Below are 21,325 nucleotides of genomic sequence, written 5' to 3' on the forward strand. Positions count from 1 at the left end.
CTGTCCAGAGACAATGTGGGCAAGCTCACGTTCATTAAAATGAACCAGGCATGGATCCCACAGGACTTTTCCGTACCTTGTGCAGAATAGCGATGGATACCGACCTTACCCAGCCATTGTTCTATTTTTGCTCTTTCTCACTCTTTTGGGGTGTACCCTCATTTAAAATTTCTGAAAAAAAGCAGTGTTGGCTACCTCATCCTCCTCAGGGCCAGATTAACATAGGGGCTATTGGAGCTGCAGCTCCAGGCCCCTACCTTAATATAGGCCCCGGGTTGGCCATATTCACTGTTACCGCTCTTCTGTCACTTGTAAACACAGAAGTCTGGCTTCTATGCTCGCTTCCCCAGGCAGCTCCCTCAGAACCTCCCCACACAGCACGAAGGCCGGACAAGGAGGGACAGTTGCCGATGCATGGATGTGTTTATGGGCTTCAGAGACAGCATCCCATGTTGAATTAGGCATGCATGGCTGCACCCTTCCTCCTCTGGGTGCATGCCAAGGCACGGCCCTTAAGGCCCTTCAAAATCCTCAGCACCAAGCCCATGATGCTCTTAATCCGGCCCTGGTCCTCCTCCACCGCCGCTTCCACCTACACCGCCCATAGGTGTGCGCAGCCTATTGCATTAGGGTGTGCACCCCAAAGTTTAAATACACATGCATGTGTTTGCCTACATGTACATGGCCCCGATACATTACTCTCCCTGCTGGCAAAGAGAAATAGAGCAGAGCAGGTCCGAGGGAGATCTTTCCCATCTCCTCACTGGCAAACAGAGCAATAATGCTATGTGCCCTAGGTGATTAGGGTGTGCCCAGGTACACCCGGCACACCCTGTGCGCACGCCTATGACACCGCCACATTCACCACCACCTCAACCTCCCTCCTACTCCATATGGGCCTCGTCCTTCAGAGATGAAGAACATTGTTTTATTTTTCTGTTTTTTTTTTTTGTTGTTTTAAGTTATTTCCCTATCCACATTTGTTTGCAGAGCACTTGCCATGCTCTTAACTACCCTTTCCATTGGTGTTTTAGAGCCAATTTAGTGCCTGAAAGTTCGGGTCCCCATTGACTTCAATGGGGTTCGGTGTCCGGGAAAAGTTCGGCAAAAGTCCGGGACCCGGACTTTTTTTTCAAGTTCGGCCGAACCCGCCGTAAGTTGTAGAACAAAGAAATACCCTTGGTCTTGATCACATTTGCAGTCCAGTATTGCCAAGCCTGTCTTGGAAGCATCAATTTGGTAGAGGGGAGGGATTGTATTACATGTGCCAAACGTAAGTATGTATATATTTCCAATTGAGGTATTAGGTGTCTAGACGAGAGGTCTGCAAACCCTGCCACACCAGATTGCGTGAGCAAGTCTGAGACTGTGGAGACACCCCTTGACAACCATCCGCCCAGTGCTACCTCTGGGGTAAGGAATTTCAGAGAGTCCAAGGGGATCTCCACATCTGTACATTCTCGGGCGTTTAATGGTTGGGAAAGCAATACCTGCCAGGCCATAATGGCCAGACGGATAGTGGGGTGTGTTTGGAGGATGTCATTTTCAATGTTGGACATGCGAAAAGTAGGTTCCGCAGACAGTTAGGAGAGACTAACACAGCCTCTAGGTGCAGCCAAGGTTTAGTAGAGTTAGGTAGAATCCAATGTCTGAGATGATCTAGGATGGAAGACAGGTAATAGTCTTTTAGTATAGGTAGGCCCATGCCCCCTACGTGTCTCATTTTCATCAAAACTTTACTGTTAATTCTAGGAGTCTTGCTGGCCCAGATAAAGCCTGAGACAACGGATTGTAGTTTAGAGCTATATGAGTTTGGTACGTGAATTGGTATAGTGCGGAACAGGTATAAAATTTTAGGTAAAATTAGCATTTTGGTTGCTGCTAGGCGACCTGACCAGGACATGAAGATTCGTTTTAGCCTATTTACCCCCGAGGTAATGTTTGCTAGTAAAGGTAAAAAGTTAATGTGGAACAGATCTGAAGTATCTGGGGTAAGTTTAATTCCCAAATAAGCAATATAGTCAGATGTCCACTCATAAGGAAGACTTCGGGTCAAACAATGCCTGGTGTCCCCATCTACCCCAATCCCTAGTATATGAGACTTAGCTGAATTGACTTTATAGTATGATAGGGTATTAAAGTGGTGTACGATCTTGTGTACTGCTGGTAGAGACTGCAGAGGGTCGGTTAAAGAGAGGATGACATCGTCCGCGAATAGCAAAATTGTATGCTGAGTCCCATTAGAGGGAATACACTTCACCTCCGGGGACGATCTCACCATCTCTGCCAGGGGCTCCATTATGAGATTAAAGATCAGTGGCGAAAGTGGGTAGCCTTGGCGAGTGCCATTCGTTATATCGAATGGGGAGGAGAACATGCCGTCACACCGTACGTGGGCAGGCGGATTGGAATATAAAGCTAAAATTGCCAAAAGAATAGGACCACAAAATCCAAACTTTTGAAGTACACAGGTCATATATCCCCAGTGAACTCTATCAAAGGCCTTTTTCGCATCCAGTGCGAGGAGCAGAAAAGGCCTCTGCCGCAGCTTGGAGATATGTATGAGATTGATCATATGCCTAGTGGTGTCTGGAGCCTGGCGACCAGACACAAACCCCACCTGATCATGATGTATTAATCGAGGTAGAATTGATAACAGTCTGTTGGCAATCACTTTGGCGTGTAATTTGACATCTACATTAAGTAATGAGATAGGCCGAAAATTTTGAGGGGCAGTAGGGGGTTTTCCTGGCTTATGGAGGGTGACTATGGTGGCTGATAACATTTCGCTGGGAAAAGCCTGTTGCTGAATAGCGGCATTAAGAACATTCACAAGGTGGGGAGTAAGAGAGTGTTGAAACAATTTATAGTACTCTGCCGAGTACCCATCCGGGCCCGGGGCTGTACCATTGGGCAGAGAGTGTAAAGCTTGTTGCAGTTCAGGAATGGACAGGGAGGCGTTGAGGTATTCTAAATCACCTGGAGTTAAAGTGGGTAATGAAAGTTTGTCTAATAATTCTCTGATATTGTCCGAATCAGGTTGGGTGGTGCTCGGGTCTGTCTTGAGATTATAAAGGGAACTGTAGTAGTTACAGAACATTTTTGCTATATCAAGGGGATTATATATTCTCTCGTTGCTTTGGGGGTCAGCAAGGTATGCAATTTTCTGTTTATGTACCTTCTCTCTAAGTTGGTTTGCAAAGAGTTTACCTGCTTTGTTCCCATATCTGTATGAAGTGGCCTTTAGAGACCGAAGGTGACGGTCATGGTTTTCGATTAATAGAAGGCGCAATTCATGCCTGGCTTTATAAAGTTGGTCCTGGATTGTAGGAGAAGGGGCTAGTTTGTGTTTACCTTCTAGGGTTTGAATTCCAGTAAGGAGTTAGTCTGTACGTTTGGATCTGAATTTTTTAAGTCGAGTGCTCAATTGAATCAGGAAGCCTCTAATGACCGCTTTGTGGGAGTTCCACAATATAAAAGGATTAGAAAGAATAGAGACATCATTACGCCATCTGTTGGCCCTGGTGGTTACATTCAGCCTGCCAATCACCAGCAAAATTGGGGCATGGTTGGACCAGGTGACGCAATGGATCTGTGATTTACTGGCTTTTTGTAGCAAAAATTTGTCCACTAGGAACATGTCCAGTCTCGAATATGTGTGATGCACATTAGAAAAGTGAGTATAATCTCGTTCCGCAGCATGTTGGCATCTCCACACGTCAAGTAAGCCAGAGTCAGTCAGAAATTTGGTAATGGTAGGTCTGCGTTTCTGTACATTAGGTGCTGCTGTACAATCCAGAACAGGATCATGAATGGCGTTTAAATCGCCACATAATATGACATGGCCTTGACATAAGGAGAGGACCTTCTTCCAAATGCCCCTAAGGAACTTGAGTTTGACGCATGTTAGGGAGATAAATGTTAACCAGGGTATAGAGGTTACAGTTGATCTCACATATTAAAATAACATATCTACCACCAGGATCACAAAAAACTGCCCTCTGCCCACAGGAGACCGAGTCTCTAATTGCTATGGCCACTCTGCTCTTCTTTTTTGGAGAGTTAGCACAATAAATGTGGGGGAATCTATTGTTAGAGAAGGGCGGGGGGTTGTGAGAACGGAAGTGCGTCTTCTGTAGGCAGATGACATCACATTGCAGCTTCCTAGCCTCCTGCCAAACCATGCTGCGTTTGGCTGGACTATTCAGGCCCTTCACATTCAGGGATGATACCTTAAATGCCATGGTTACCTTGTCCAAAATAAGGGGAGACTTTAGTAGAGAGAGTTCAAAATAGCAAAGGAAAGAGAGCTATCCAAAAGTGAGACGTGGGTCAGCGAACTCAGCAGGTAAACTCTGAAAAGTTCTCGGATGTCACCAAGATGGTCAGGTCCAGGTACACTGAAAAAACAAAATATAACAAAGAGGAAAAAAAAAACCAAAAGAGCACAAACAAACAAGGTATAACAGTATTGCACCACTGCATAGTGATGCAGTATCGGATAAAAAAAAGGTGATTCAATGAATCTAGGCGGAACTAATCCGCATGTTATGGGGGGTGGAAAAAAAAACAGCAAAACATGAGAGCAGGAGCCCACCAGAAAAAGGAAAAACGTTGGTGGCTGTGTGGACACAAGTTAACCAGAGTCAGAGTCTGAAGATCTGCGTTGACCATTGGGGTTTCTTGTAGAGGAGGACCGGTTAGATGGTTTATGGTCTAGAATCTTCCATTCTTTGAGGTAGCGTAGACCCTCCTGAAGAGAAGAAATGGTATAAGTGGTGCCATCTTTAGTGACTAAGAGCTTAGCTGGGTAAATATCAGGCTGTAGTTTCTGTCTTGACATGGCAGGGCTGGACGTTGCTGAGGAAAACGTGGATTTGCCTCCAGCATTGTTGGCAGAAAAATGAGAACTCTGAGGAGGTGAGGATTGGGAGCAGTTTCAGTGACGTGGAGAGCTGTGTGAGGGTTCACCCGACTTCACAGTGGGTTTTTGAAAGTTGAAATGACGTGGAGTAGTGAAGAAGTCTATCATTTTGCCCGGCTTTTGCAAGTTTTTTCTCTTCTTAGAGGCCATAGTTACAAACTATTAATATCAAGTATGGCAAGGGTGACAAATAAGAGTAACCTGTGTATAGTACGGTTCTGGTGAGCTATGCTGCTGGTACGTGTTGTTACATAATAGGAGATGAGACAGTCAGAAGCATAAAAAGAATGGTGATATCATGAGAGACGTGCTATGGTCCTGCAGGAAACTTTAAATATGGATCTGGTATAAGTCCGCACTACTGCACAGTATAAGGAGGTATATTGTAGCTCAACCCCGCAGTGCATGAGGAGTAGTGGTGGAGCCCTCCAACTAAGAGTGTAGTAAGGTAGTCTATTCCTTTATAATATTTGGGTAGCAGAAGAGTATTTAGGCAAGGCTGCAGGTGGATAAGACAGGGAAGGTTCCCAACTGTGAGCAGGGATCTCACTGCAGTGCCAGCTGGATAGGAAAATCAGGTGCAGGATAGATGCAGGCCCCAATGGACTGTAGAGGTTATATCCTCAATCCACCGTGGTAGCGGAGGGCCTGATGGCAGTAGGGCCTGTGGGTAGAGACTGCAGGGGGACCCCTCGGCTGGTTGGAAGGTACAGAGGAATAGATGGGAGTAATAGCTAGAAGTAGGCCGGCTCGGGCCTAGTCAAAATAGCGTCCAGGTCTGGGAAAAGGGGCCTAGATGCACGGAGCAGCCTGGTGGGAGTGGGCTAGCGATGTCGGGAGGTGAGTCTCTGGGCAAGGTGTGTGACACTCAGCCTTGGAGGTATAGAATCGACCCCTACCTTGCTCCAAAAGGTGGTCCCCGCTTCAGTGGCATAGGCACAGAACAAGGCTCCCAGACAGCAAATGGGGGTATCAGCCGATACCTCACAACATGGACAGTCCGATAGTGGCGTTTGTTCCCGGTAAAAAGGCTTGAAGCAGAGGATGCAGGCAGATTCCGTGTAGTCTTGCAGGAGCAGACACGCCCCCCTTCTTCAATCAATTTTAAAGGTTAGATTTTATCTATATTAATTTACTGTACTGTACTGTAATGTGGGAATAGTATTAGTGTAATTGGAGATAGCTTAGGATTAGGGGGGTATTTTTATCTCAAAAAAGTTGTTGTGGCCGGAACTCCACTTTAAAGCACAGCTAAATCCTCCTATCCTTTATTATTATTATACAGGATTTTTATAGTGCCAACAGTTTGCGCAGAGCTTTACAACATGAGGGCAGACAGTGCAAATACAATACTTTTCAATACAGGAGAAATCAAAGGACCCTGTTCAATGGAGCTTACAATCTGAAAGGGAGGGTCAAATGATACAAAAGGTAATAACTGTGGGGGATCAATTGATGAAAAAAATGTAATTACAGTTGTTGGGTGGAGGCAGGATAGGTTTCTCTAAAGAGAAGGGCTTTCAGAGAGGTGGACAGAGTAAAAAAGAGTTGGACAGATTGGAGCAGTAGGTTCCTTGAGGATGGGAGAGGTTCATAGGAAGTCTAGGAGCAGAGCATGGGAGAAGGTGACTATGGAGCTATAGAGCAGGAGGTTTTGGGAAGAATGACGATAACTATTTGGTTGGTATTTTCAGACTAAGTTAGTGATGTAGCTGGAGGCGGAGTTGTGGATGGCTTTGTAAGTTGTTGTTAGTATTTTGAATTTATTTGGTGAGTGGAAGCCAATGGAGGGATTGGCAAGTCCAGGTAGCAGGTACTGATCAGTTGGTAAGGTGGATGAGTCTAGCAGCAGTAGAGATGTCGCGAACATAAAATTTTTAACATTTTATTTTTGCGAACGGGCGAACCGCCATAGACTTCAATAGGCAGGCGAATTTTAAAACCCACAGGGACTCTTTCTGGCCACAATAGTGATGGAAAAGTTGTTTCAAGGGGACTAACACCTAGACTGTGGCATGCCGGAGGGGGATCCATGGCAAAACTCCCATGGAAAATTACGTAGTTGACGCAGAGTCAGGTTTTAATCCATAAAGGGCATAAATCACCTAACATTCCTAAATTGTTTGGAATAACATGCTTTAAAACATCCAGTGTGTGTATACGATCAGGTATGATGTTGTATCGATCAGGTAGTGTAAGGGTTACGCCCACTTCACAGTGACAGACCAAACTCTGACAGACCAAACTCCCCATTTAACGCACCGCAAACAACCGCAAACAGTCCATTTGCAGTGGGCACAGTACAGTCTGTGGGCCTGACACTCACTGGCATGCAACTGCAATTATATTACAGAGAAAAAAATTAAATTACTTTTTTATCTGCAAGGTGCTGTGCCACCTTATATGAGTGTTGGACAGTGGGCACAGTACAGTCTGTGGGCCTGACACTCGCTGGCAGGCAACTGCAATTATATTACAGAGAAAAAATGTAATGTATAAATATCACTACTTGTACTAAATTAATAGACAATGTTGTAATCCACTGCCCTTTAGGAAATACAGATAACACAAACCTGACAGAATAACACAAATAACACAAATTGCTGCTACTTAAATAAGTACGCCTATGCCTAACCACTCTCATGGACTAGCCAACAACAGCATATAGTAAAATCAGGTTTCCTCCAGGTCTCTGATTTGTGCTGCAAAGACTCCTCTGGAAGATTTCCTGGTAAATTTATAGTGCACTATAGTCCATGAGAGTGGTTAGGCATAGGCGTCTGGTGAGTCTGAATTTCAGATACTTCTCCCGACAATGTGTGGTGGTGGCAAGCAAGGATGGTCCCTATAAGTCGCACCTGTTATCCTTCATGTTTGCACTTTCATTGCTCTATGCACTTTATACCTATGGACTTTATGGCCTCCTATTGATGTGATTTCATGCTTTTATGTATTTATGATTTTATGCTTATATTTATCACATCTGATTCATATATTTTGGTATATGTTATCATCCTATTTATTTGGTAAGAGGTTATCACCATCCCTGCTCTGCTGAAATTTGAATGAAAAAGCCAGTTCCTGTTCCTGTTCCTTTTCTGGATGAATTTTATTTTTTATTATAGGGAAAATTAAATGAATTTTTAATCTGCAAGGTTCTGTGCCACCCTATATGAGTGGTGGGCAGTGGGCACAGTACAGTCTGTGGGCCTGACACTCACTGGCAGGCAACTGCAATTATATTACAGAGGAAAAAAGAAATTATTTTTTTTATCTGCAAGGTGCTATGCCACCCTATATGAGTGTTGGTCAGTGGGCACAGTACAGTCTGTGGGCCTGACACTCACTGGCAGGCAACTGCAATTATATTACAGAGGAAAAAATAAATAATTTTTTTTATCTGCAAGGTGCTGTGCCACCCTATATGACTGTTGGGCAGTGGGCACAGTACAGTCTGTGGAAGCTTACACTCACTGGCAGGCAACTGCAATTATATTACAGAGGAAAAATTAAATAACGTTTTAATCTGAAAGGTGCTGTGCCACCCTATATGAATGGTGGGCAGTGGGCACAGTACAGACTGTGGACCTGACACTCACTGGCAGGCAACTGCAATTATATTACAGAGGAAAAAATAAATTATTTTTTTATCTGCAAGGTGCTGTGCCACCCTATATGAATGGTGGGCAGTGGGCACAGTACAGTCTGTGGACCTGACACTCACTGGCAGGCAACTGCAATTATATTACAGAGAAAAAATTAAATACATTTTTTATCTGCAAGGTGCTGTGCCACCCGATATGAGTGGTGTGCACACAGTACAGTCTGTGGGTCTGTGGCCTCTCACACACGGGCAGGCAACTGCAATATATATATATATATATATATATATATATAAATAAAAGCAGACTGATATACCAGCCCTAAAAAGGGCTTTTTGGGGTGCTGTCAGGATGCTGTCCTCACAGCAGGAGTGTACACAGAACACTGGCCTAGCTAACAATTTCCCTATTAATTCAGCAGCAGCAGCACTCTCCCTGCTCTCACTAACACTGCAGCTTCAGAATGAATCTAAGATGGATGCTGTCCTTGCTTTTTATAGGGGGTGGGAGGGTCTGGGAGGGAGGTATGCTGATTGGCTGGAATGTGTCTGCTGACTGTGAGGCACAGGGTCAAAGTTTGCTTAATGATGATGTATAGGGGGCGGACCGAACATTGCATATGTTCGCCCGCCGAGGCGAACGCGAACAAGCGATGTTCGCCAGGAACTGTTCGCCGGCGAATAGTTCGGGACATCTCTAAGCAGCAGCATTCACGATGGACTGAAGGGGGGAAGCCTATGTGAAGGTAATCCAATGAGGAGGAAGTTGCAGTAGTCAAGGCGAAAGATAAAAAGGGAGTGAATTAGAAACTTTGTGGTGTCATTGGTTAACCACTTAAGCCCCGGAGGATTTGGCTGCTCAAAGACCAGGCCCTATTTTGCGATTCGTCACTGCGTGACTTTAACGGACAATTGCGCGGTCGTGCAATGCTGTACCCAAATGAAATTGACATACTTTTTTCCCACAAACAGAGCTTTCTTTTGGTGGTATTTGATCACCTATGCGATTTTTATTTTTTGCGCTATAAACAAAAAAAGAGCGACAATTTTGAAAAAAATAACAATATTTTTCAAATTTTTTTATATGAAATTCTCAAAAAAATGTAAAAATCTAAATTTTTTAACATTTTAGGCCAATTTGTTTTCTGCTACATACTTTGGTAAAAAGAATCACAATAAGCGTATTTTGATTGGTTTGCACAAAAGTTATTGCGTTTAATAACTATGGGAAAGATTTATGTCATTTTTATTGTTTTTTTTTTTAAACTAGTAATGGCGCCGATCTGCGATTTTTTTTGCGGGACTGAGACATTGCGGCGGACAGATCGGACCCCTGACTGACATTTTTGACACTTTTGGCAGTACCAGTGACATTACTACAGTAATCAATGCTATAAATATGCACTGTTACTGTAAAAATGACACTGGCAGGGAAGGGGTTAACTTTATTGGTGATCAGTGGGTTAAATGTATCCCTAGGGGCATGATTCTAACTGTGGGGGGGCGTGGCTTGTGAGTTAACCACAGAGACATACGATCCTACATAGCAGGATCGTATAGTCTCTGCACTTACATCAGGGAGAATGACAGACGGCTGTGTTTACATCCTTTCTCCCTCTCCTGCGGGGGATCGCGAGTGGCCGGCGGACATCGAAGCCGCCGGTCACACGCGCGGGGATCCCTGTGAACAAGCGGGGGCGGGAGCGCACCTCCAGCGGCGTGCGCTTGCCCCCTACAGGCTCCTGGGCGAGCGACGTAGCCCTACATGACTACGTGACTGCCGCAGTAAATAGTCGTGCGGAGGTCGGCAAGTGGTTAAGAAGGGGTGTATTTTGGAAATGTTGCGTAGATTGAGGAGGTACAATTTGGAGAGTGATTGGATGTGGGCCAAAATAATAGTTCAGAGTCCAGGATTACACGTAGCACCCTGGCATGCTGATAGATGTGCCGTCAATCTTGACAGGGAAGTCAAGGAAAGAGGCACAAGGAGGAGGATATATTATGCACACGGTTTTGGATAGATTGAGTTTGAGGAAATGGTGTGAGATCCAGACTGATATGCCTGTCAGTAGATTTGTGATGCGTGAGGAGATGGAATGAGCTGAGGAATAGAAAGATAGATTTGGATGTCATCAACACAGAAATGGTATTGAAAGCCATGATAGGCTGACCCAGTGGGAAAGTGTAGATTAAAAATAGGAGAGGTCCAACAATAGAACCCTGGGGGACCCCAATGGAAAAGGGAAGAGGAGAGGAAGAGGTAGAATTCTAAGTAAGTGACACTTAAGGTGCAGTGAGATAGGTAGAATGAAAACCAAAGAAGAGTACAGTCTGAGACCAAAGGAGTGGAGTTAGCTTTACAGCCAAGGAAACTGCCATCTTAAGCTGGCCATCCACTGAATGAAATTCCTTGCTGGACTGGCCAAATTTAGATTAGTGTGTGGGCTCCCCCATTTGATAGAAGTTGATTGTTTAATCTACCTCTGTCAAAGAAACATGTTAGAAGATTTTCCATTGAGCAGCGGCTGCAGCCAATCAGCTAGAGCCACTGATCAGTGTATTCCAACAGCGGCAGGTGCTGTTCCAGTGGGGGAGGGAATTCCTCCATCCACCTCATTTGTGTAGATGGTGGAATCTGTACATTTGTTTTATTTTCCTGTTTAACCCCATGGCTAAATTTAAAAAAAAATAAATGTGTATGGCCAGCTATAGCCTCTGCTTGATCTGCAGTTGCAATAGTGCTGCATATGTGATCAGTTATGACACCAGTTATTTGATGTCTTGACAATTGGGTTGAGAGCAAAAGCAACTGTAACAGCTATTGATGCCATGCCTTGAATCTAACTGTTTTAGGAAACCATTAAATCAATGAGTTTAGATCTGCTTTAAAATACAGCATATCATTTATTTAACTCTGGTTTCTTTCTAGCTTTTTTCATACAATAGAAAAGCTCCAGTTGCCTATGACTTTACTGCTTTTAGCCCACCCAGAGTAGTTGCACTGTGAGTGGGTGCCAGCTGCAGCCTTTCTTTTTGGTTGCATGCGCGTGCACCCTGCCGACTTATGCTCTGATTGGACACAGCACTGGCAGCTGATTTAAGGCAATGAGTGTGGCTGAAGTCAGCTGATTGGCTGTGGCCAATCACACACAGAGTTCTGTGTTCACAAAAATACAGAACTCTGTGTACTGTGAGCAGCGAACTGGCTGTTTCCCAGCAAAGCAGGAACAAAAAGCAGCCAGATAGTTAAGTAAAAGCAGCACACATTACACATTGTTAGGCATGCAGTTAACCCTAGATGTCACCTAGATGTTAACCTCATCCCAACCAGTGTCATTAGTGAAATGTCCATGTACAATATTAGCATTGATCAATGTTTTAGTGTCACTATTGATGTAAGTATCAGTCATTCAGTTAATGTCCCTCCCAGCTAGCCTCAGCTAGTGCCAGATTTCCCACCACATTTTTTACAATCCCACTATAAGGTTGTTGATCATTGCCATTACTAGTATAGTAAATAAATGGACGAACGTCCTCCCTGCACTATGCATCTATCACTTCAAAAGGCTGATGCTACTGTTCATCACTATGTGAATGAGTTCAAAAAAAGCAAATAACAGCGCAAAACAGGGAAGTGTTACAAAAGGAGCACCACTTTTCTGGACCAGGTAGGTTTTTTCACATGTGGAAGATGTGTGGCCTGTAGAACCATTCAAAATAGACCCAGGAAAACTACCCATTTTGAGCCAAGAAGCAAGAAGACGTCTTTCAGGTTTGACAAATTCATATCCTGTGAAACGTCGCATGTAACCTACCTTCTTGAATGTCCATGCAAGCTCCAGTATGTGGGGAGGACAACAAGAAAGCTAGGAATCAGATTACGTGAACATATTGACAATATTAAAATAGGATTCAAAAATCATAGTTTATTTAATCATTTTAGTCATTTTAGATTGGTCCATAATAGGGACCCTACGGTGCCTAAATATTGTGGAATAGATAGAGTCCTGCCCAATTGGAGAGGAGGGAATATGAAGAAGGGCATATCCCAAAATGAAGGAAAATAGATATATCTGCTAAATACGATGAGCCCCAAGGGATTGAATAAAGAACTAGACCTCAATTGTTTTATATCGAATTGGTAATTATTTATTTTTATTTTCATTTTTATTTATTTTTTATTTTTATTTTTTTTTACCATTTCAATTAATTTTTTTTCATTTTATTTATATATATATATATATATATATATATATATATATATATATATATACTTTTTTTTTCATTTTTTTAAATAATGAAATTTTCTTTTGATTTTTTTTTTAATTATTATAATTAATTATTAAATAAATTTTTTTGTGTTAGAGATATTTTGTTCTAATAGGATTTTTTAACTTTTTCAAATGAATTATTTGTTTTTAATTGGAATATTTTTAGGTCCCATTTGTATGTGCATTGGGGTACATACAAGTTGGGTTCAATCTAGGAGGTGGTTTGATGGTGAAGTTTTTTAGTTAGTACATATCCCCAGGAAGTAGGCTGAATAGACAGGAAATGTAGCAATCAGGGTGTCTGTGCAGCCATGTACACCCAAAAGGAAATTAGGGGTAGGTCATGTGACCATCAGCGCATGGCTATAAGAACGTACTGCAGAGCCGGAAATCTTTGTATGTGATAACGCCCACTGGGAGGGGCGAAACGCATCAACGTAGATTACGGTCTTCAGTAACATAATTTCCAGTCTGAGTGGAACGAACAGGGAAGTGCGCACGCCGCTGTGTTTCACATAGGACATGGACGTAAGAGCCTCCACAGTGTCTACTTATTTACAAGTGATCTTAAAATGCAAATTCACATCTGGCTTTTGTAAGTGCTATTCTTTTCTACATATCAATAAATATGAACGTGTTACACTATTGGAATTTTTCTGTCTTCCTTACCATGAGAGACAACCATTAGAAGACTGCAGGAAGCATCAACCTTATACTTACCAGATCAAGCATTATAGACCCACATGCAGTATTGCTAAGGGGTCCATACCGTCTGGTGAGTGGATTCACATTGGGGTGTGGAACACATTATACTGCATACGAGTCACGGATTGGCACGGATTTCTTGTCATAGGAGCACGGTTCACAGACTTTCACTGGATACATGCTTATCACATTAATTTGAATATATATATATGAAGCCAATAAATCAGAGGGACAAAAAGTGACTGTGCTTTTTTATTGTGTTTTTTTATTTAATTTCAAAATATAAAATTTAATACATAGAAAAAAGGAAGCAATAATTTGAATTTCATAAACAACAATTACATTTCCAAACCCGCATCCCCCATGTACCCCCCCCTTCCGGAAGTTCCTTTCGCCCAACCCTTCTGAACTCCTACATCTCTACAAAGTTTTCCACATATCTATTCGTTTTTTTTTAAATCCGACCACTTTTTCCATATTTCAGAGAATTTTTGTACTTGATCTTCTTCTCTTCTACTCAAATATTCCATATTATTTATATAATCAATTCTCTTAAACCATTCTCCTATTGCAGGCCTTTCTGGATCTACCCTTTTTTTTAGTATTACCCCTTTGGCTGTGTTTAATAAAAATGGCACCAATGTACCTTTATATTGTTTTCTTGTTTTGTTTGTATTATGAAATAAGCATAGCCACGGATTAGGGAAAGACCAACATGTTTTTTTCAGGGCCGATACTGATATTTTGGTCACAACGTATCGGTATCGGTCGATATGGGCCTATATTTTGTACATTTAAAGTTTTGAAAAATAAAGACAATTTTTGACACAAATCTGGCACTGAACATGTTAATTTTTGTTTAATGCTTAATGGCTGGCTTGCTGGTAGCCTGTGGTGGGTTGCTGGCTGGCTGGCATGCTTTGGTGGGTGGGTGGCTGGCTGGTACCCTGTGGTAGGTGGGTGGCTGGCACAGGGGCTGTGGGCGGCTGGCTGGTACAGTGCCTGTGGCTGGCTGGTACAGGGCCTGTGGGTGGCTGGCTGTCTGGCTGTCTGGCACCCTGTGGTGGGTGGGTGGGTGGCTGGCTTGCTGGCACCCTGTGGTGGGTGGGTGGGTGGCTGGTACAGGGGCTGTGGGTGGCTGGCTGGTACAGGGCCTGTGGGTAGCTGGCTGGTACAGGGCCTGTGGGTGGCTGGCTGGCTCACTGGTACAGTGCCTGTGGCTGGCTGGCTGGTACAGGGCCTGTGGATGTGGGTGGCTGGCTTGCACCGGGCTGTTGTGGGTGGGTGTATGGCTGTGATACACTCCCGCGAGACTAGTCCTGACTCCAGACGAGGCTGTCCAAGGCGAGGGAGGCGGCCACAAAAATATCAGCAATAACGGCCAGTTCGGGGCTGATACCGATATATCGGGGAAAGTGCATATCGGCCACTGATATATCGGCCTTGCCGATAATCGGTCTATCCCTACCAAGGATCATCGGATATCTCTGTTCCTGTGATCTCTTCTATGTATTGTTTCACCTCCTTCCAGTATTGCCTTATCTTTGGACATTCCCGCCATAAGTGGGCCATGGTACCCATGTTATTACATCCTCTCCAGCACAGGGGGGATTTTCCTGGTTGGCATCTATGTGCCTTAACCGAGGTTATGTACCATCTTGCCAGATATTTGTATTTCATTTCTTTGCTATTTATATCACTCAAAAAACTATTTACTGCTTTCATTATTTTGTTTAGTTGTTGCCCAGGTAACTGAGTGCCCAGTTCCCTTTCCCATTTTGCAATAAATGGAGGTATTCTTGGTTCTGCATTTCCCGTAAGTATTTTATAGATCTGTGATACACAGTGCTTTACGGGCTCTTGACTATTGCAAAGTTGTTCAAATGAGTTCAGGTCTTCCTCTGACCTAATTGGTTGTGGTAATGTTGACACAAAGTGCTTTAACTGTGAATATCTCCATTAATTTATTTAAGGCAATTCTCCTTTGTATTTCAGTTCCTGTAATGAACATATCTTCCCATCTTTTATAATATCTCTTAACTGTGTATTCTTAACCCAATCCCCAAATAGAGCTCTATTCCCTGAAAAAAAAAAAAAAAAACTTGTGCCCTTTAGTGACCTTAAAGGTAAATTTTATTCCATTTGTGCTTTCCGATATATATTCTATCCCAGACCCAAAAAACGATCTGGTTAATACCGGAGTTTTTCCGTCTAGTGTTCTATATTTATGTGAAACGCAAATGTTTTTACTTAATTGTGTTTTACTTAATGTATTTTCTACTTTAACCCATATTCTATCACTTTTTGTCTTGGTCTACTCAACCAATCGTGCTAATACTACTGCATCATAATATCGTTTAATGTATGGAACTGCTAATCCCCCCTGCGCTTTATCCTTAGGGCCCTTTCACACGGGCGATCCGATCAGATCCGCCTGTCAGTTTTTTAGGCGGATCTGCTCGGATCCTCCATGCAGCTCTATGGGGCAGTGGATGTCAGCGGAGACACCTCCGCTGACACCCGCTGCCATCCGTATCCGATCCTGTCCGTGAAATCTGGACGGATGGAAACCCAATTTTTCCATCCGTTCAGTGATCGGATCAGATGAGAGCGGACAGGCGGTCCGCTCTCATCCGATCCCCCATAGAGGGCAGCGGGGGCTGAGACACCTCCCTCTCCGCTCTGCAAGTGGAGACGGAGCTGTCATCTGCTGGCTCAGCGGGGATCGCGGATCGATCCCCGCTGAGCAACACAGATCCGCCTACGGAGGCGGACCGTGTGAAAGAGCCCTTACTCATCACCAAGTACTACACTCTCGGTTTTTTATTCTGCGCCATATATACTTTGATATTGTTGTCTTTAACCTCCCTGGCGGTATGATTATGTCAGGAATTACATACCAAAAGCGGTACAATTGTTTTCATGGAAATTTGGCGTTATGTATTATAGGCCTACAATTCTTAGTAATTACTGACTTAAACCTGACCAAAACAAGACTCTAGTAGACATCCCAGATGTGATAAATTTGAAACACAAACGCGTGAATTATAATCGAATCAATAATATTATTTTATTATTTAATATATAATATATATAATAAAATTATATTATTGATTAGATTATAATTCATGCACTATATATTATATATAGATATATGTGTGTGTATATATATATGTATATATATATATATATATATATATAACGCATGAATTATAATTGAATCAATAATATAATTTTATATGCATATATATATATATATATATATATATATATATATATACCGGTGTATATATATATATGCGCATATATATATGCATATATATATATGCATATACATATACATATATATATATATATATATATATATATATATATATATATATATATATATATATATATATATAATATAAAATGTGTTTTGTGTTTTGTGCAATGTTTTTTTTTTTTTTGAATTTCCCTCCCTAGTTCCGCTCCCATGCAGCATTGCTGTTGCAGGGAACGGAACTAGGAAGTGATCACACCGACGGAGGACGGAGAAGCGGCGGGACTCTCGGCTGGCGATCTCAGCAATGAGAGATCATCGCTGGATCGCCAGGAGAAGGTAAGAGAACACCGCTGCGCTCACTGCACATCCACCCCGAGCGTGACTCGGGGTTACCGCTCCTGATATAAAAAATCAACCCCGAGTCACGCTCGGGATTACCGCCAAGGTGGTTAATATCTTAAAATATGTCTGTAGGAGTACTATTGGCATCATCTGAAATTTTCATAAAATGTTTGAAAGTATTACCATCTTTACCGATTCAAGATAGCCGTCTTATAGTTTGATATAATTTCTCTATGGAGGGTGTTAATTTTATTCCTCAGTAGTTTAACTCTGTTTTTCCCCACGCAAAAGGGAATTCTTCTTGTAAGACTTGCTCTTCTTTCTAACTCATAAAAGTTTGGATTTTATAGGGTTTATCCTTAAATTAGACAACTCTCCATATTTTTTTAACTCTTTTACTAGATTTGGTAATGTGGTTTTAGAATTTGTTACATAAGACAGGACATCATCCGCGTATGCCGCAATCTCATGTTCCTCCTCCCCAATCTTTACCCCCTTGATGTCAACGTTGTTCTGTATAGTTGCTAGTAATGGTTCTAATGACAGCACGAACAGGAGGGGAAAGAGCAGACACCCCTGTCTTGTCCCGTTAAACATTTCACTGACGCTGTAGGGTGGTTGTACAGTACTCTAATCCATCCAACCATCCTTGGGCCCAGTCCTATGTTCTCTATTGTATTCATCATGAATCCCCAGTCTACTCTGTCAAACACCTTTTTAGCATCTATTGACAGCAGTAGAGCTGGGACCTTTCCACTTTTCATTTTATTCAGTAGAAGTACTGTTTTTATTCTATTGTCTTTACTTTTTCTCCCTGGTATGATCTCTGTCTTATCTGCATGGATCCATTCAGGCATCATATCTTTCAAACGATTGGCCAAAAGTTTTGCATACAATTTTGTGTCTGCATTTAGCAGTGCTATTGGGCTGTGGCTGGAACAAAGAGTTACGTCTTTTCTTTCTTTAGAAATCACTGTGATGTATGCCAGCAGAGATTCCTTCCTCATTCCCTTTCCTTTTCCTAACCCATTCATGTACCTACATAATTTTAGTATTAAGTGTTCTTTAAACTTTTTACAGTAACCAATCACAAATCCATCCGATCCTGGGCTCTTGCCTGTTGGTGTATTTTTTAATGCTCTATTTTTCTCTGCTTACATTATTGGTTCTTCTAAATCTTGTAGTCTCTCTATTGATCATTTAGGCAAATTGGCTTCTTCTGAATATTTTTGTATTTTTTTCCCCCTTTTTTGTTGTATGGTGTGACTAAATCCCCATATTTACTTAATATGAGCAGGTGTTTTTAAGTAGCCTTGCAAGATTTGAAAGCAACTTTCTTTTGTGTATGTGTGTGCTATTATATTGTTAAATTTGTATATTAGTCTTTTAGCAGCACCAACCTTAGAATTGTGTGTGTTAGGGTGTGGCCCCACATATATCTTTTTGTCTAATAAAAACACGTCTTTTTTCTTGCTAGATTAGTTCTTTAAGCTCTTCCTTTTTTTACCACCAACTCCCGTTGCACTCCTCTTTCCATGTTCTTCTTATGAAGTTGTTCCAATTGATGTATTTCTGTTGATAACCTACATATATTCTCAGTCCTTTCCCTTTTTTCATAGTTCCTATTGAAATCAACAGCATCTAATATAGGCTTTATGGGCCTCACATACAGTGGTTCCAGAGGCTTCTGGGGTTTCATCAAACTGGAAATATTGTACTAGTTTTTTCCTTATTATGTCTTCAACTTCTCTGTCTTGTATTAGATCTTCATTCAACCTCCAAGTGTTCATCCTTTCTCGGGGTCCTGCTATTTCTAGCTTCATAGTTACTGTAGCATGATCTGAAAGAGATGTTATTTCCATGGATGAATTTATAACTTATTCCAACAGTCTGTTTTCCCCATTATATAGTCTATTCTTGAGTATGTTCTGTGCACTGGGCAGGAGAAAGTATAATCCTTTATCCCAGGATGTTGAACTCTCCATACATCTACCAGTTGACATTGGTACGGTTTCTTTTTTACCATTTTAAGTTGCTGTTTCCCTGTTCCCAGTGCCTGTGAAGTACTGTCTATCTATCCCTGGATCCATGCAGAAATTCAGATCTCCTGCCATAATCTGTTTGCCTTTCTCAAAATCCATGAGCTCTCCCAAGATTCTTCTCAGATAACCCATCAGATTTTTGTTAGGGCAGTATACATTAGCCAGTGTATATTCTGTTTCTTGTATTTTCCCCTTTACAAATATATACTGACCCTCAGGGTCCTACTTAATTTCTCTTCCTATTCCTAACGCCACCCCTTTTGCTCTTTTTGTTGGAGAGTCCCCATATTACCACGTTGGGTGATGCTTTGAGTACATTCTCACATTTGTATCTTGTGCTATGTGTGTCTCTTGTAAGAATATAATACTCGCTGAGTATCGTTTAATTTCCCTCAGTATCTTATGCCTTTTTTGCTGGGGTGTTTAGTCCTCTCACATTATAAGTAAGAAATTTTAATTCTGTCATGTTGTCTTTTCCTCTCCCTCCTCTTGCTCCTTATCTCCCTCCCCCCTTAAGGAGGGGATGGGGGACGGGAGAGACTCTCAAAGTCAACGTCCTGGGTTCAGGCCCAGAACAAGGGAGAGATGTGCCACCTAGGAAATGTCTGATCCTCTGGCATTGATTTTTTTTCTCCACCCCTCCCTCCTCTTCCCTATCCCCCCCTGCCCCACCACCCTCCCTCAATCCTTCCCTCCCTCAATCCATCCCTCCTTGTCTAATACCCTTGATCTTATCTATTAGAGCATGGGTGTCCGACCTTTTGGCTTCTCTGGGCCACATTGAGTTTAGAGAAATTTTCTCGGGCCGCATATAAAATATATACTATAGTTAAGGTATATAAGTAATAAAATGCCGCTGCACCCTTCCTGTGGCACCACGCCCCCCACACTAATTTAACACAACTAGAGGATGATCAAATGAAATGGAATCAGTATACAGAGGTTTACTTCTTCTGAGCGATAATAAAGGAACACTCTCTAAATCACTGAAGTGGTCATGGTGGTTAAAGTGGTCATGGTGTCAGAAACACTGCACATGCTCCACTCCCCCCCCCTGCCCTCTGCCTACCGTTAGTTGGCAGCTACTGTGGCCATGCCCCCGACCTGACTTCCTTCCTCCCCAGCAAAAAAAAAAATTGTCAGGGGGCAGTGGTCCGAATTGCCTGAGGTCCTGGGCCGCATGCGGCTCTCGGGCCGCAGGTTGGACATGCCTGTATTAGAGCATTTGACCTTGACACGGCTTTGAGTAGACTTCTACCTCCTCCATTCTCCCTCCTAATTGACTACTCCTGCTTGAGTTGGTGCTCTGACCTGCGCCTATCTTGTCCTTCTTCCCCACTGTCTTAGGATGAAGGTTCAGAGCCCGCCGAGTCCCTGGTGTAATCATCCACCAAACAAACATCCCTCTTTTTGCCCCCCCCCCCCCAGACCCTCCCAATCCCACTGTTCTCCTTATGCTGTTATTACGCAAGTCCAAATTATTTCTTTTTTGTCCCAGTTTTCTTTGTAATCGACTGCCATTGATCTTCATTTAATTGTTCTTTTTCTATCCTTATGTCAGACCAGCGGGGTATATTTAGTACTGGAATGTATCATTTTTTACAGAAGTCTTGAAGCTCCTCTGGAAATTTCAGCTAAATGGCCCTCTTTTCGGCCCACCAAACATGCTGGGAAGCCCCAGTTGTACTGAACATCCTGTTTCCGCATTAACTCCAGCGGGGGCTTGAGAAGTTTCCTTCTTCTTAATGTTTCCTGGGACAGGTCTGCAACAATCTGGAGATTTGTTCCTTTGTATTTCACTGGTGCAGCTCCCCTCAAACTATCCCATATTTGGGCTTTGTCCTCATAGAACTGAAACCTCACAATTATGTCTCTTGAAGTTTCCATTGGAACCCCCTGTACTCTTCTAATCCTGTGGACCCATTCTATTTTTAGAGGCTCCGAGGATGCCTTTCTTAGCAGTGGGTTAAATATGTTTTTTATCATTTCAGTTAGATCTTCTCCCTTCTTCTCCCGGCCATATCCCTCTGTTCTATCCATAAACTTTTTCATTTTGTTTTGTAAAATCGTTTATTACTTGTGTTTGTGTGTCCAATCTGTTCTCCATCTCTTCTACTTGTGTTAATATTTTAACTAGGTCTTTAAGTAGAGTTGCTATCTCTTTTTAAGGAATCT

This window comes from Pelophylax lessonae (assembly GCF_965119305.1).
Source record: "Pelophylax lessonae genome assembly, chromosome: 1".
In the NCBI taxonomy this organism is placed as follows: domain Eukaryota; kingdom Metazoa; phylum Chordata; class Amphibia; order Anura; family Ranidae; genus Pelophylax; species Pelophylax lessonae.